This window comes from Kogia breviceps, chromosome 7 (genome assembly GCF_026419965.1).
Source record: "Kogia breviceps isolate mKogBre1 chromosome 7, mKogBre1 haplotype 1, whole genome shotgun sequence".
Classification (NCBI taxonomy): Eukaryota; Metazoa; Chordata; class Mammalia; order Artiodactyla; family Physeteridae; genus Kogia; species Kogia breviceps.
The window spans coordinates 3,501,138-3,513,761 of record NC_081316.1 but is presented as its reverse complement, the minus strand read 5'-3'; the positions used below and the strand labels follow the sequence as shown (position 1 = coordinate 3,513,761).

The 12,624-nt window shown below is 36.8% G+C and overlaps 1 protein-coding gene across 22 annotated transcripts in view; it reads left to right on the top strand.

The window, feature by feature from the left end:
- Positions 1-12,624, top strand: part of LRRC4C (leucine rich repeat containing 4C) — a 1,217,033-nt gene that overhangs the window by 938,820 nt on the left and 265,589 nt on the right. For all 22 annotated transcript variants that reach the window (XR_010841223.1, XM_067037027.1, XM_067037022.1 and 19 more), the window contains one exon: positions 4,861-4,960. The gene's annotated coding sequence lies outside the window, so the exon portion shown is untranslated. The remainder of the gene's footprint in view (positions 1-4,860; positions 4,961-12,624) is intronic.

Below are 12,624 nucleotides of genomic sequence, written 5' to 3'. Positions count from 1 at the left end.
AGCCAGCATAAGTCGTTGGCTGATCCAGGAAAGTAGCATGAATAAGAAAAGATATGATGGACTTTCTTGGTCGTTCATATGTCTTTCGATGTCATTAGCCTCCTTCTGCGTTCAAGTAGGTTCTGGTTAGAACAGAAAGGGTTGCCTCTGGGTGTTGTCAATATGCCTGCTTACTCAGTCTTAGCTGTAAGATACTGACACTCAAAATTTTAAGTATCACTGAACTGCCACATATCCTAGGCCCACCAGAATTCTGTGCTACGTTTGAATGAGGGCAGGAAAAAATGGCGGACACTCACATTGTACTATCTCCTCTGCTCGTGTGCATGTTCCCTTATACCACTGGACTTGATTATAACACACAATTTCAAACTTAAAATTATCCAGAATTTTCAGACAGCAATGGGAGAGCATTAAACCAAGTCTGCAGCTTTTCTGAGCACGTGCTCTCATGAGACTCCTCAGACCCTATGCCTGTGAAGCTGGTCTTGCTTAGAGCATCCTGTGCTTTTTAAATTAAGTTCCTGATAACATTTGTAATGATATATTCATGAAATTATTTATTTAACGTATTCCTCCATGATTAAGCCGCAAACTGCATGAGGGCAGTGATCTTACACATCTTATTCACCTCTCCTCAGTAAATATTTTTGAGTATATGAATAGATTAGAGAGATGGACATGGATGGAAAGACCAGGAGTCTGAAATCTTCAGGAACAAAATCAAGGAATGACTTGAAATTAATGACAGGGATTAATATGATTGTATATAATTAGATTTCATAGATACATTCCATAGTTGTTTATTCCTCTCCTCCTTGGGGTTAAGTTTTACTTTCTAATTCTGTATGCTCTTCTTGATCAAACCTTAGTCATAAAAAGAATCAATGAGGTTGCTATCTATTCTAAGGAAAGATTCCTTCTTCTTGCTGCATGTATGTAAGTGTGTGTTTTAATGAATACGCCACTCACGTGCAGAAAGAAAGAAGCTGTCTATTTCATTAATACTAGATTGTTCACATTGTTCAAGTTCCAAAAGGGAATATTTATTCTATTTACAGGTCTTATTTTATTAGCTACAAAAGTGAAATAACAGTTCATTTAACTATGTCAAAAGCAATAGAGACTCACTGATATTTGCTTTCTTTTATATAAATGTTAATGCATTTTTAACTTCACCCCACTGGTTGGTAAACCATTACAGTTACCACTGACCTATAATGCATTTCAGTCATTTTTAATAAACCCAGATGTTAAGACGGCTTATCATTATCTCTATAAGCTACTCGAAATGGATTCCTTTCCTGAACTGCTGGGTCCTGCAGCACTCTAGCTAATGAAAGTGGATTTGAAAACACTATTCAATTAAACAAATCTGCTGAGATTTGGTTTTGTTTTTTAGCCAAATAATGTTCAGCAAAATCTGTAATTTCACATTCTGACCTTCTTTGCAGATGTTACTCATTTACATGACAATCTTCTGGTCCCCAGTGCCTAAGCCTCCTTTCTTTTACAGCATGAGTTCAAAAGAATCTATAGTGTGCGTTGGTGGTATAGTGGTGAGCATAGCTGCCTTCCAAAATAATCTATCATGCAAGTCTAGAATTTCCATAAACTTTAAATGGAACAGGATATGTTTAAACACAAATACACTTTCAGTATGTTTTTAGCCATAAAAGAATAGACACATACTATATATAAATGTTAGTCCATAATCATCTATATAAAGTCAACTCAATGAATACATTTAGCTATAATAGTCAGATAATAGACACAATAACACAGAATGGTGAGAAGGGTGTATAATTCTTAGATTTCAAATAACGCAAAAATTCATAATTTAAAGGAGTGAATAATGACCTTGGAGTTGTGAAGACTGGATTTTGGTGAATACTTCTGCCACTGGTATGGTCTGATATTTATTTAGAAGTGTTTGTGGCATATTATATCAGGAATATGGTGAAGAACAAGGCTAACATCTTTCTGTCCTGAGGGAACTTATAATCAGGGTCAGTGACTTGAGCAAATCACTTTTCCATCCTGAGTTCTTCTGGCTTTATAACAACATTCATTTAATTACACAAATATCTTCCAGATATTTATTAGAGATTGTTCGAGTGTTAGAAGAGGTAAAAAATAAATTTTACATAGCTCCTAATTTCAAGGAGCTTATATTTTATGCATAAATATCTATGAAGATAGAGGGTATGAAGCCCCACAGAAAGGTCTGGCTAAGATGCCATGGGAAGGAAAAATGCAAAGGATTTCCAGATAGTGAAATCAAGGCTTCCTTGAGTACAAAACGTTTGAATTGAGTCTTAGGAGATGTAAAAGATTTGTAAGTGTTGATGATGAAGGGAAAATGGGAATTCTAAGCAGAGAGCATAGAAGAAGACTTGAGGAGGGGAGATCACAGGCAAATATATAACATGGTCCTGTATGGCTGAGTGTAGTGTGGGTGTGAATGCTTTGTGTGTTCTCTCCTCCTTTCTGTTAGTGGTCCGGTCTGGTGAAATACTCATTTATGAAGAGGCTCAGTCCAAATCTTGCCTCACTGATAAGTACTGTGTCTGACTTTTTAATCCTCTCCATTGTATAGATGGCTTCTGGCTAAACAGATGTTGAATTGAATTGAGTTGGCATCATGAGAAAATGCGATTGCAAGAATGGATTGGAACCAGATATCAAGGATCTTGAATGCCACACTTAGAAACTTAAAACCACTGAGTGTGTCTATTATATTCCCCCGAATATAATAATAATAGTTAATAATTTTTGTTCTCGGCACTATTTTAAGGGCTGTGTCAATTTTATTTTATATAGTCTTCATAATAACCTGATGACATAGGCAATACTATTATTCTCATGTTAGGGAAAATGAGGCCTAGTGTTTCAGGGACTGACCCAGAATCTGAGCGAGTCAGTGGTGGAGCCAGAATTTGAACCCTGGTAACTTGACTCCAGAATTAATGCTCTTAACTACTATGCAGAACTTCGCTTGAGAAAAAGGAATTTTGCAGAAATGTCCAAGGTGAATCACAAGGAAGAGGCCCGATCAAGGATCTAAATTTGGAGGCAACTGCAACATGAAATGGAAAGCCAAAATGATTATGGTGATTGGAGGTGAAAAGGAAAAAGAAGGGATATATTTGTTGTTCATTCAGAATTAAAAGAGTTGGTAAATTATTCCACATGGGGAGGAGAGAAGTGAAAGACTGTGAGAGTTTGAACCCACATTTCTGGGAGGAGGGCAGTCTTATTCCCAAAAAAATGGAAAACCAGGAAAGAAGCAAGTTCAATAGGGGAGATGATAATTCTTTGATCATGATACAATTTATTTATTATTTATAAATTACTCAAGTCTGAGTGTGGTATCCTTTCATTATTTCTATTCCTTAGGGGAAAGGCACTGTTTATAAGACAATACAGTTTATTATGTGCCATTGTCATTTGTATTCTGGTTTTGCAGATATATTTCTTTTCAAAATCAAATCTTGACTTATTTTGGAAAATAAACAGTATATTTGGAAGTTGATTTTGTTAGAGGTTTAAAATGAAAGCTAGAATTTTCACAAAAATATACTTTAAAAGGGAACAGACCATCATATCAAAAATACGTATTTTCATCTTTGGTTCCTCAATGAATAACCAAAAAACCCCAGTATTTTATTTGAGAAAATCAGTGTTCTTATATATTTTTAACCTTGAAAAAGTTATTCAACCTTGATAAATCTGTTTTCTCACCTGTAAAATGGGAACAATATTGAGAGTAATCTCATAGAGATGTTGTGAGTATTCCGTGAGATATCATATGGGAAATCTTTGCACGGCATTATCATCTAGTAAGACCCCATAAAGATTTTAGCTACCATTGTTGTATTATTACTGTCAGTTCTTATATTCACTGAATTTCCTCACTGTCTATGCCTCGCTGGAAAAAGATGAGCATACCTAATATCTGTTGAGAAGTAACATGTAACTGTTGTGTTAGAACCATAATTATAACTCTTAAACTAGTCTTTCTTAGACCTATAACTGTTAACATTTGCTTTAATTTATTTGAAAGGGAGAGAAATAGGAACTGATTTGTACACTTTTATAGTCAGAATTCATACTTCACACTATCCATTCAGCACTCTGGGTTTGATGTGAAAACAGTAAGGAAAGAGAGACTAAGGTAACACTGACAAAGAAGAATGAAATATAGTCTCAAACAGTGGGTCTTCGCCATGCTCAGATGCTGAGACACATGGAACTATACTGTTATCATCTGAAACGACCAAATGGGATTTTTTAATGATGTACACTTTTGATGTGTTTAATTCCATCTTAAAATCTGGGAATAATTTTACTACATTAAAACATTACTGTGCAAATTAAAAACGCTATAAAATCACAGCTCTGTGAACAGAAGTCTGCAAAACATAAAAGTGCTTGAATTAAGTAATCGTGCGCGATTTTCTGAGTTCTTCCAGCAACAGCTTTTGCCACTCATTTCATTATCTTTTAATGATCAAGATGTTTAACAAAAATAAAATTCAGAAAAATGTATACTATTAATAAAATAAGATGAACTGAAGTTAATGTGATCAATCAATTTCTCTTTTCTTCCCATTCAGAATGGGAATACTGACATCGTTTTGTTTTGTTTTTGCGGTACGCGGGCCTCTCACTGCTGTGGCCTCTCCCGTGGCGGAGCACAGGCTCCGGACGCGCCGGCTCAGCGGCCACGGCTCACGGGCCCAGCTGCTCCGCGGCACGTGGGATCTTCCCGGACCGGGGCACGAACCCGCGTCCCCTGCATCGGCAGGCGCCACCCGAGAAGCCCTGACATTGTTTTTTGTTTGTTTGTTTTTGTAGCTGGAGAACACAGTCCTGCTTGTCAACCACCAGTGTTCCATGTGAGCATAGTTCTGAATCACAACCTAGAAGTGAGAACGGAAAGAAGCCCTACTTAAGGGTAAGTCGGGCTTATGTGGCTTTAATTGCAACACTTTAAAAAAAGATATAGAGGTGATATTTTCCTGTGGGTATAATAAGAATCAATGGTGAGATGTAGCTGCCAAGAAAACTAATTGGACAGACTACAGTAACAGCAAAATCATCGCTCAAGCAAAAGAAATGGCATTTCTTCCTGTTCTGTAATCGAGAGGCAACATCCAGATTATTACATTCAGTTCGGAATATAGAATTTTAACTTGGGTAGAAATAAACAAGTGTACTTTCAGGATTTTGCCACCAGAGACGTGAACTACAAGCGCACCAATAAGTGCCTCATTTCTACACCCTGTTAACCGAGACTCCCCCAACCCCAGCAAACCACCCTTGACCCAGGCCTCCAGCAGGAAAGGGGAGAATCAGGAGAATAGGGCAGGAAACATGACCTCAATAAAATGTTAACATATTATTTCGTAGCCAGAGATGCTACTGAACACGAGCAGACATATCATCTGTACCTACAGTGCTCAATATGGCGGCTGCCAGCTCTAGGTGGTCACGAGTTCTTAAAATGGATAGTCTGAATAGATAGGAGCTGTGCATGTGAAATACACACTAAATTTTAAAGTCTTATGTGAACAAAATGCAAAATATTGCACTTATAATTTTTATATTGATTACAAGTCGATATCATGTTTGGGGTATTTTGACTTAAATAAAATATATTATTAAATTTAATTTTACCCATTTCTGTTTATAGTTTTTAATGTGGCTACTAAAAAATTTAAAATACATTTACGCTTTACATTACGTTTCTATTGAACAATGTTTTTCTAGACTGGATCAAATTTTCTTTTTCTGTAAAGAGCTAGATGTTAAAACTATTTTACACTTGTGTCTGTCACAATTATTCAACTCTACATGGTACGCTAGTAGCAATAGGCAGTATGTCACCAAATGAATGTGGCTGTATCCCAATAAAGCTTTATTTATGGATATTAAATTGTAAATGCCATACATTTTCATGTACTATGAAATATTACTTTTTCCTTCCTTCAAACAATTTTAAAATACAAAAGCTATTCGTTGGCCTATAGAAACAGGCTGCTCATGGGCCATAGTTTGCCAACCCCTGTTCTAGACCTTACTCTGCACTTATTAACTTCGGCCCTTACTGAAATGACTTAGTCTATATCCTTATTTAAAAATTGTAGTGTTTACAGCTTAATTATAGAGTCCCCCCTCCCCCACCAAGCTGTTGAGTTTCAAGTGACATGACAGGTAAATAACTTTACAACTTGATACAAAGATAAAATAGGCCAAGAATAGAATAAACTGTTTCTAAAAATAGTAAAGTTCCTGATATTAGAAGTGTTTAAACAGAGGGAAGTTTCTAGAAAAGGATTTTGTAGACAAAAATTAAATACTAAGTGTATGACTTAATTCAATGTTTAATAACTCCCTTACAAACTCCAAACACGCTTTGTTTTGTTTCGTTTTGTTGTTATACATTAACTCAATTTTAGTTGAAATGCTGTGGGAAAAATTCGACAAAAGATCTCAGCGTTCAGGTTCTGACTCCTATCATAGAAATAATCAATTTAGTATATTGAAAATCATCAATTCATCGAAGATTTAGTAGGAATCTCAAATCTAATGGATTGCATTTCTTTCCATTTTGGTAGTAGAATATGGTAAGGTTTTAACAGAAGGAAATAAGATTATGGAAAGTAGATTGGTATAATTCTTCCTTTATCTCTCAAAGTAATATTAGTGAATTATCTGCAATTTATTTGAACATATAACCAATGACTGAAAATAAGTTGATAATTAATATTTTAAGTGTACTTTTAATAAATACCCTCCCAATGTTTTGATCCTCTTTGCCAATTCCTTCATGCTCTTCAGCTGAGCTATAAGTATAGAATGTGTGATGCAGTTACAAAGAGTTTATATTTCTTGGGTTAATAAATTGGTCTCAATTGCTAATGGATTATTTATACTGATTGAATTTGCATGTTGAATTGGTTGAAATTGCCTGACCATATTTCAAGTTTAAATACAAAAGTATGTCGATCTATTAATTTTGTGTTGCTGTTGTTGGTTTGAATGATGTAGGTAGTTGAAGCTAGAGCAGGAGATTAAATTAATTTCTGCCTTCACCTTAGCCCAGCCTTTCTCTGTATATAATGTATCTGTGACATTTGTCCTCATTCTGAGAGAAAATGAGGAAAACTCATCAGAATGAATGACCAGTCCTCATTAAACTGATGATTTGGGGGGAGATTTCCTTTGATTCAATGCAATGAAACATGACCTTCCCGAAGAATGAGCTTAGCAATGGGAAATCCAAAAGTGAATGTACACCAACCCAAATCAATCAAATCATCCTAACTATCTCAAGGGCAAAAAGGAAAACAATAGAATATCTTCCAGCTGCTGACAAAGAAATCAACATGTCTGATGTTTGGTCCCATGTGTGAGGAGAAAATACTTGCAATAGATGCTCTGCTTTCTCAAATCCACATGAGCTGGACACTTACTAATTTGTTCTAAGGGCTAGAATAAATGGGGTAGTTTTTACATTTTCAATTATAAAATGCAATCCTATGCAAATGTCCTGAGACTAGACCATAAGATTCTCTCACAGTCTCTCCAGAGAGTAAAATTTCAGTTGCCAAACAGCTCTAATCCTTAAAGCGTTTATGAAAACTTAGGTGGAAGACAGGACAAGTAAGCCTTTGCAAACAAGCTCCAAGGGAATATATGTAGCCCACATCCATCATCTGCAGTGTATCTCCTATTACACACAAATTCGTCTTAGAGAAAGCGAGAAGCAGCCCCTATTGATTTTCTTCATCTCTCCGGGGATAGAACTTCAAAAGTGGTCAATTACAGTATTTCAGATTTCCTTGTTGTTAGCCTGGGCATACAATATTTGTCCTAACTAGTAGGCAGAAGTATATTTTATCCAGTTAATGTTTATATTCATGGCTGTGTGTCAATCAAAATTAGAAGTCAGCTTTTGTTTCCAATATATACTTTAGAAAAGATATTTTGTTATATTGTGGTTTGTGATTATGAAAGTAACATATGCACCCTCTAGAGACTTTGGAAAATACTGAAATAAACAAAAAACTTTTAAAATCCCTTATATCCCTACTACCTAGAAATAACTACTATTTATTTTCAAATACACTTCTTTTCAGTCTTTTTTTCATACTTTTTCGTTAATTTATTCAATTAATATGTATAATGCCCAATACATAGCAAGCATCACATTATCATTTGGACACATGATGGTGAATGAAAGAGACATTGTTTTTGCATTTACAAAATTTAGTATTTAGTCAGAGACAAGAGAACTGATGCAAAATAATGTGCCCTGTGCCTTAATAGAATGAGTCAGAATATGATAGTTACACATGAAAGGAAAAAATTGTCCAGACTTGGGGGACAATAGGGAAGGTTTACAGGAAAAATATTGACTATAAGCCTAAGATTGGGTAGCATTTAGTCAGATAAAGAGGAAGGATAGAGGTGGAAAAAGCATTGACTAAGAGGAAAGACTCAGGTAAAATGTTTGGTGGGTGTTCTAGGAAGTAAATAGCTGATGATGATTATAGCTTCAGAGGATGAAGAGGAGATTGGAGAAAAGTGAGACCCACACAGTGACAGAAGCCATATGTGGCAATCCATGGAAATAATGTATATTCACTAGGCTATAAGCTAAGAAACTCTAAAAAGAGACCTCATATACAGTATCCCAAACAAAACGGAAGCTTATTTTTCTCTCATGCATCCATACGAAGAAAGGTGGGTGATCTGTTGTGGGTAGTCAGCTCTACTCAACCTGATCATCTAGAGACTTAAGTTCCTTCTTTCTTGGGGCTCCTTCATTCCCTAGGGTGCCGTCTACATGGTCATATGGTCCATTAGCTCCCTTGCACCACATCTAGTTTCCACCCTGCAGGAGGAAGTGAGGAAATAGACAATATACAACTTCCTTTTAAGAAACTGACAATTGTCCACATTCCATTGTTGAGAAATTGGTAACATGAGCACCTGGGGAAATGGTACCTCCAGTTCAGGGCAGAATGGAGGGCACAATGCCTGCCCACTTAAATTTTGAAAGAAAAATTCTATACTAAAAAGGACAGGAGACTATTGGCCTCACCATGATTTGAAGTCTGGATTGTATTTTAAGAATAACGGAAGGCCACGGAAAATTTTGAACAAGGGAATATTATTGTCAGATATGGACTGTAGAACTTGACCGTAGAGTGAAAGATGAATTGGAGGCCAACAGGAATGGAGACAGGACTACTATCTGACAGGCTGGGTGACGAAACAAATTCAGGCAAGGGATAATGGCGTCTTGGGCTAGGACAGAGGCAGAGGAGTTACGAGCAAAGCAGCAGTTCATTTATGAGTCAGAGTGAGTCATTTATGAGGCAGAGTTGCAGGGCTGGATGCATCATTTCATGTGGAGGGTAATCGTGAGGGAGAGTGAGAAGTCAAAACGTCTGGCTTGGTAACTGATGGGATGGTGCCATTCCGTGATTAAATCCGTGGGTTTGCTCTATTTCAGAGTTCACCACAAAATCTAGTAGCTTAAAATAACAACTCTTTTTTTTTTAGCTTTGATTGTGTGGGTCAATTGGGCAGGGCTCAATTAAGCCATATTCTGCTAATCTCAGCTGGACTCATGCATCTTAGGCCACCTGTGGGTCAACTAGGATTCTGGAGGTGAAGTGGTATGAGCAGGACATCTGGGATTCAAGTTTTCCATCAGTCAGCAGATTAGACTTCCTGGGCGTACTCACGTGGTGCCAGCAGATTCTCAGAGCACAAAGAATGGAAGTGCCCCTATGCATGAACACTTTTAAAGGCTCTGCTTGTATCCTGTATGCTTTGGTCTCATTGAACAATGCAAGGCACATGGTTATACCCAGTCACTCTGGAAAGGAGCCATGAAAACCTTGAGGGCTGTTGTAGCAAGAATCCGTAAACCTGATATAGAAAACAATGCACAGGGTGTAGTGAAAAAAATTTCACTGGCCTTGAATTTTGGAAATCGGGAGAGTGGAGGTTCTTTCTGGGAACCAAATCTGTATAATTTTGAACATCACTTCACCTCTTTGGACTTCATTTTCTGCATCCCTAGAGACTGAGCTTGATTTACTCCAATGTCTAAGATTTATGACACTGATTAGTATTTTGTTTCTGATAGTATAAGCAGAAGGCCGTCTTGAAACTTGGACTGTCATCTGGATTCTTTCAAATAGAGGGGAAAAAAATTGGAGTAACTAAAGTCTTTGTTCTATTGACCTGTGATTCCACAATTTGACACTGGCTGTCCAATTGTCATTTGCCACATTGGCCTTATGTTAATGTTTATTTGCTTATAGAAACCAGTGTATCAGCATTAGTCAGCAAATGAATGATCTTATTCTATATAACTTTTATTTAAAAATATAGATAAATGATGAGTTTGAAATGTGTTCTTTAATGTTCATCACAGCTTGTGGAACCTATATTGTTTCCTAGGTTATATTTGTGACCTGTTTAGTAACATTAACTGTAAATCTGTGACTAGCCAACTTGTTGCTAAAACTCGGCCTCCATTCACCGATGCCGAACAGAAATGCAGAAATAGTTTTGGGTGAAGTAGGAAAGACTAGCTTTATTGCTTTGCCAGGCTAAAGGGGCTGCAGAGGACGAATGCCCTCAAAACAGTGTGTCCAGCCCTGGAGCGGGTAGTGAGGAGTCTCATAGTGTTGAAGGAGCAGGGCGTGGTCAGCTCGTGGACCTTCTTCTGATTGGTCGGTGGTGAGGTAATCAGGAGTCAGCATCACCAACCTTCTGTTTCCATCTGGGCTGGGGTCTATGAGCTTGTGGGCAGCAGGCAGTTAACTTCTTCCACCTGGTGGGGTTTCAGTATCCGCAAAACATCTCAAAGGACATGGCTCAGAATATTATCTATAGTCCTTGAGGAAGACCTAAAGGTCCTTGACTTTGTTTAATGGTTAAATTATTATTATTTTGTATTGTTTGACTGTTTTCCTTTCTGCATTTTCTCACTTCTCTGATTAAATTTATTCTTTGACTAAAGTTCTTCTAGAGACAAAAGGCAGGCAGACAACATGGGTGGGAGTCTCTTCTGGGAAGGCCTCATAGGGTCCTGTTTGGTTACAAACTTGGTTTGTCTAAAGTTGGCATTTTAATTCCTGCCTAATTGTGATATCAGCTGTTGTGGAAACACATGCCACCATAACCACTTAGCTTGTACTGTATATCACATGTCAAGGAACTATATAAAACCATATGATGTGATTTTAGAGCTAGAATAAACAATGTAAATAATTTTATTCAAATCACTCATTTTATAGGATGAAAATAACACCCAGAAAACGTAAGCATATTGGGTCAAGTCATATGGTGAGAAGATCATCCACATTGTAACTCACACCTAAGCTCAACTTCATCACAAAAATCAGCCTGGACTAGGGTCACATTGTTTCCAAATGAATAATAGATTAATTATCTATAATAGGCAAGAAGTTGCAAAAATACTTTCCGCTAAGGCCATTGTAAGTAGACTGGAGGTAATGTGATGTGATGCGATTGACCTTATTATTACAGATCTACCTTCTACCAGCCACTAAGACAAGTTACTTACTGCCTTTCACATGCCTGGTATTGAACTCAGTCCATAAGAGATTTTCCAAAAGTGTTACTTCTTTCCTTTGCCCCTTGTATTTACATCGGCTCTCTGACCCATCTGGGATGGTCTTGGATTGATTATTGTTTGGGGGAAGAGAGATTAAAATGAACAAATTTTGTTATCTATTTTGATAAAGTGAAGATTTTTTGTTCCTAATTTGACAATTGTCTAAGTGAATTCTTATCATATTTCTAGATGTTATATCTTCTGGAAGATTAACAGCTAGAATATTGAACTGGGTCAGGAGATATGTATTCTAATTCCATTTTGTCATCAGTAAACTCTGCAGTCATAAGTCTCAGTTTTCTCTGCTAAAATGGGAATAAAATATATCTGCCTGGCCAACTTTACAGGGTAGTTAGAAGGGTCAAACAGATCATTTTAAAAACAAAAAATGCCAATACCCTTCAAAAATATGAACTTGTTATTGAAACATCTAGAATAAGTATTTTTCAAACAATCAGGGCATTATGTGATACCAACTTTTATTACATTGACAAGTAGAGACAAAAAAGGGCACAGTGTAAACACATAGTGAAATCCAGTTTGCCATTGGGATCCTGAATATTAAGACTCTCTCAGTACTGGCTGTGGGAGGAGACCACTGAACCCTATTTCTATTCAATGTTCTCTTCTCAGATGGTTGTCTGAAACTCTAGCATCCACTGTTTAGTTAACTGACTTTCCTTCACTTTCAACCTTCCTACCCATTTTTCCATGTTTTCTTCAGTCCCTCTCCTGATTGTCTGATAGCCGCAAGAAGTATAGCTACTTATTTCAGAACAAATGTAATATTTCATGTATATTATAGGCAGAGTGATGTAGATACCAGATACAACAAGAAACACACAACAGCTTTGGCTGTAGTTCCCTATGAATTATCAGATTATGAATTTATACACGCAGTGTTCATATACTGGAGACTATTTTACACCTTTTCATTTCATTATGTTTCCCCT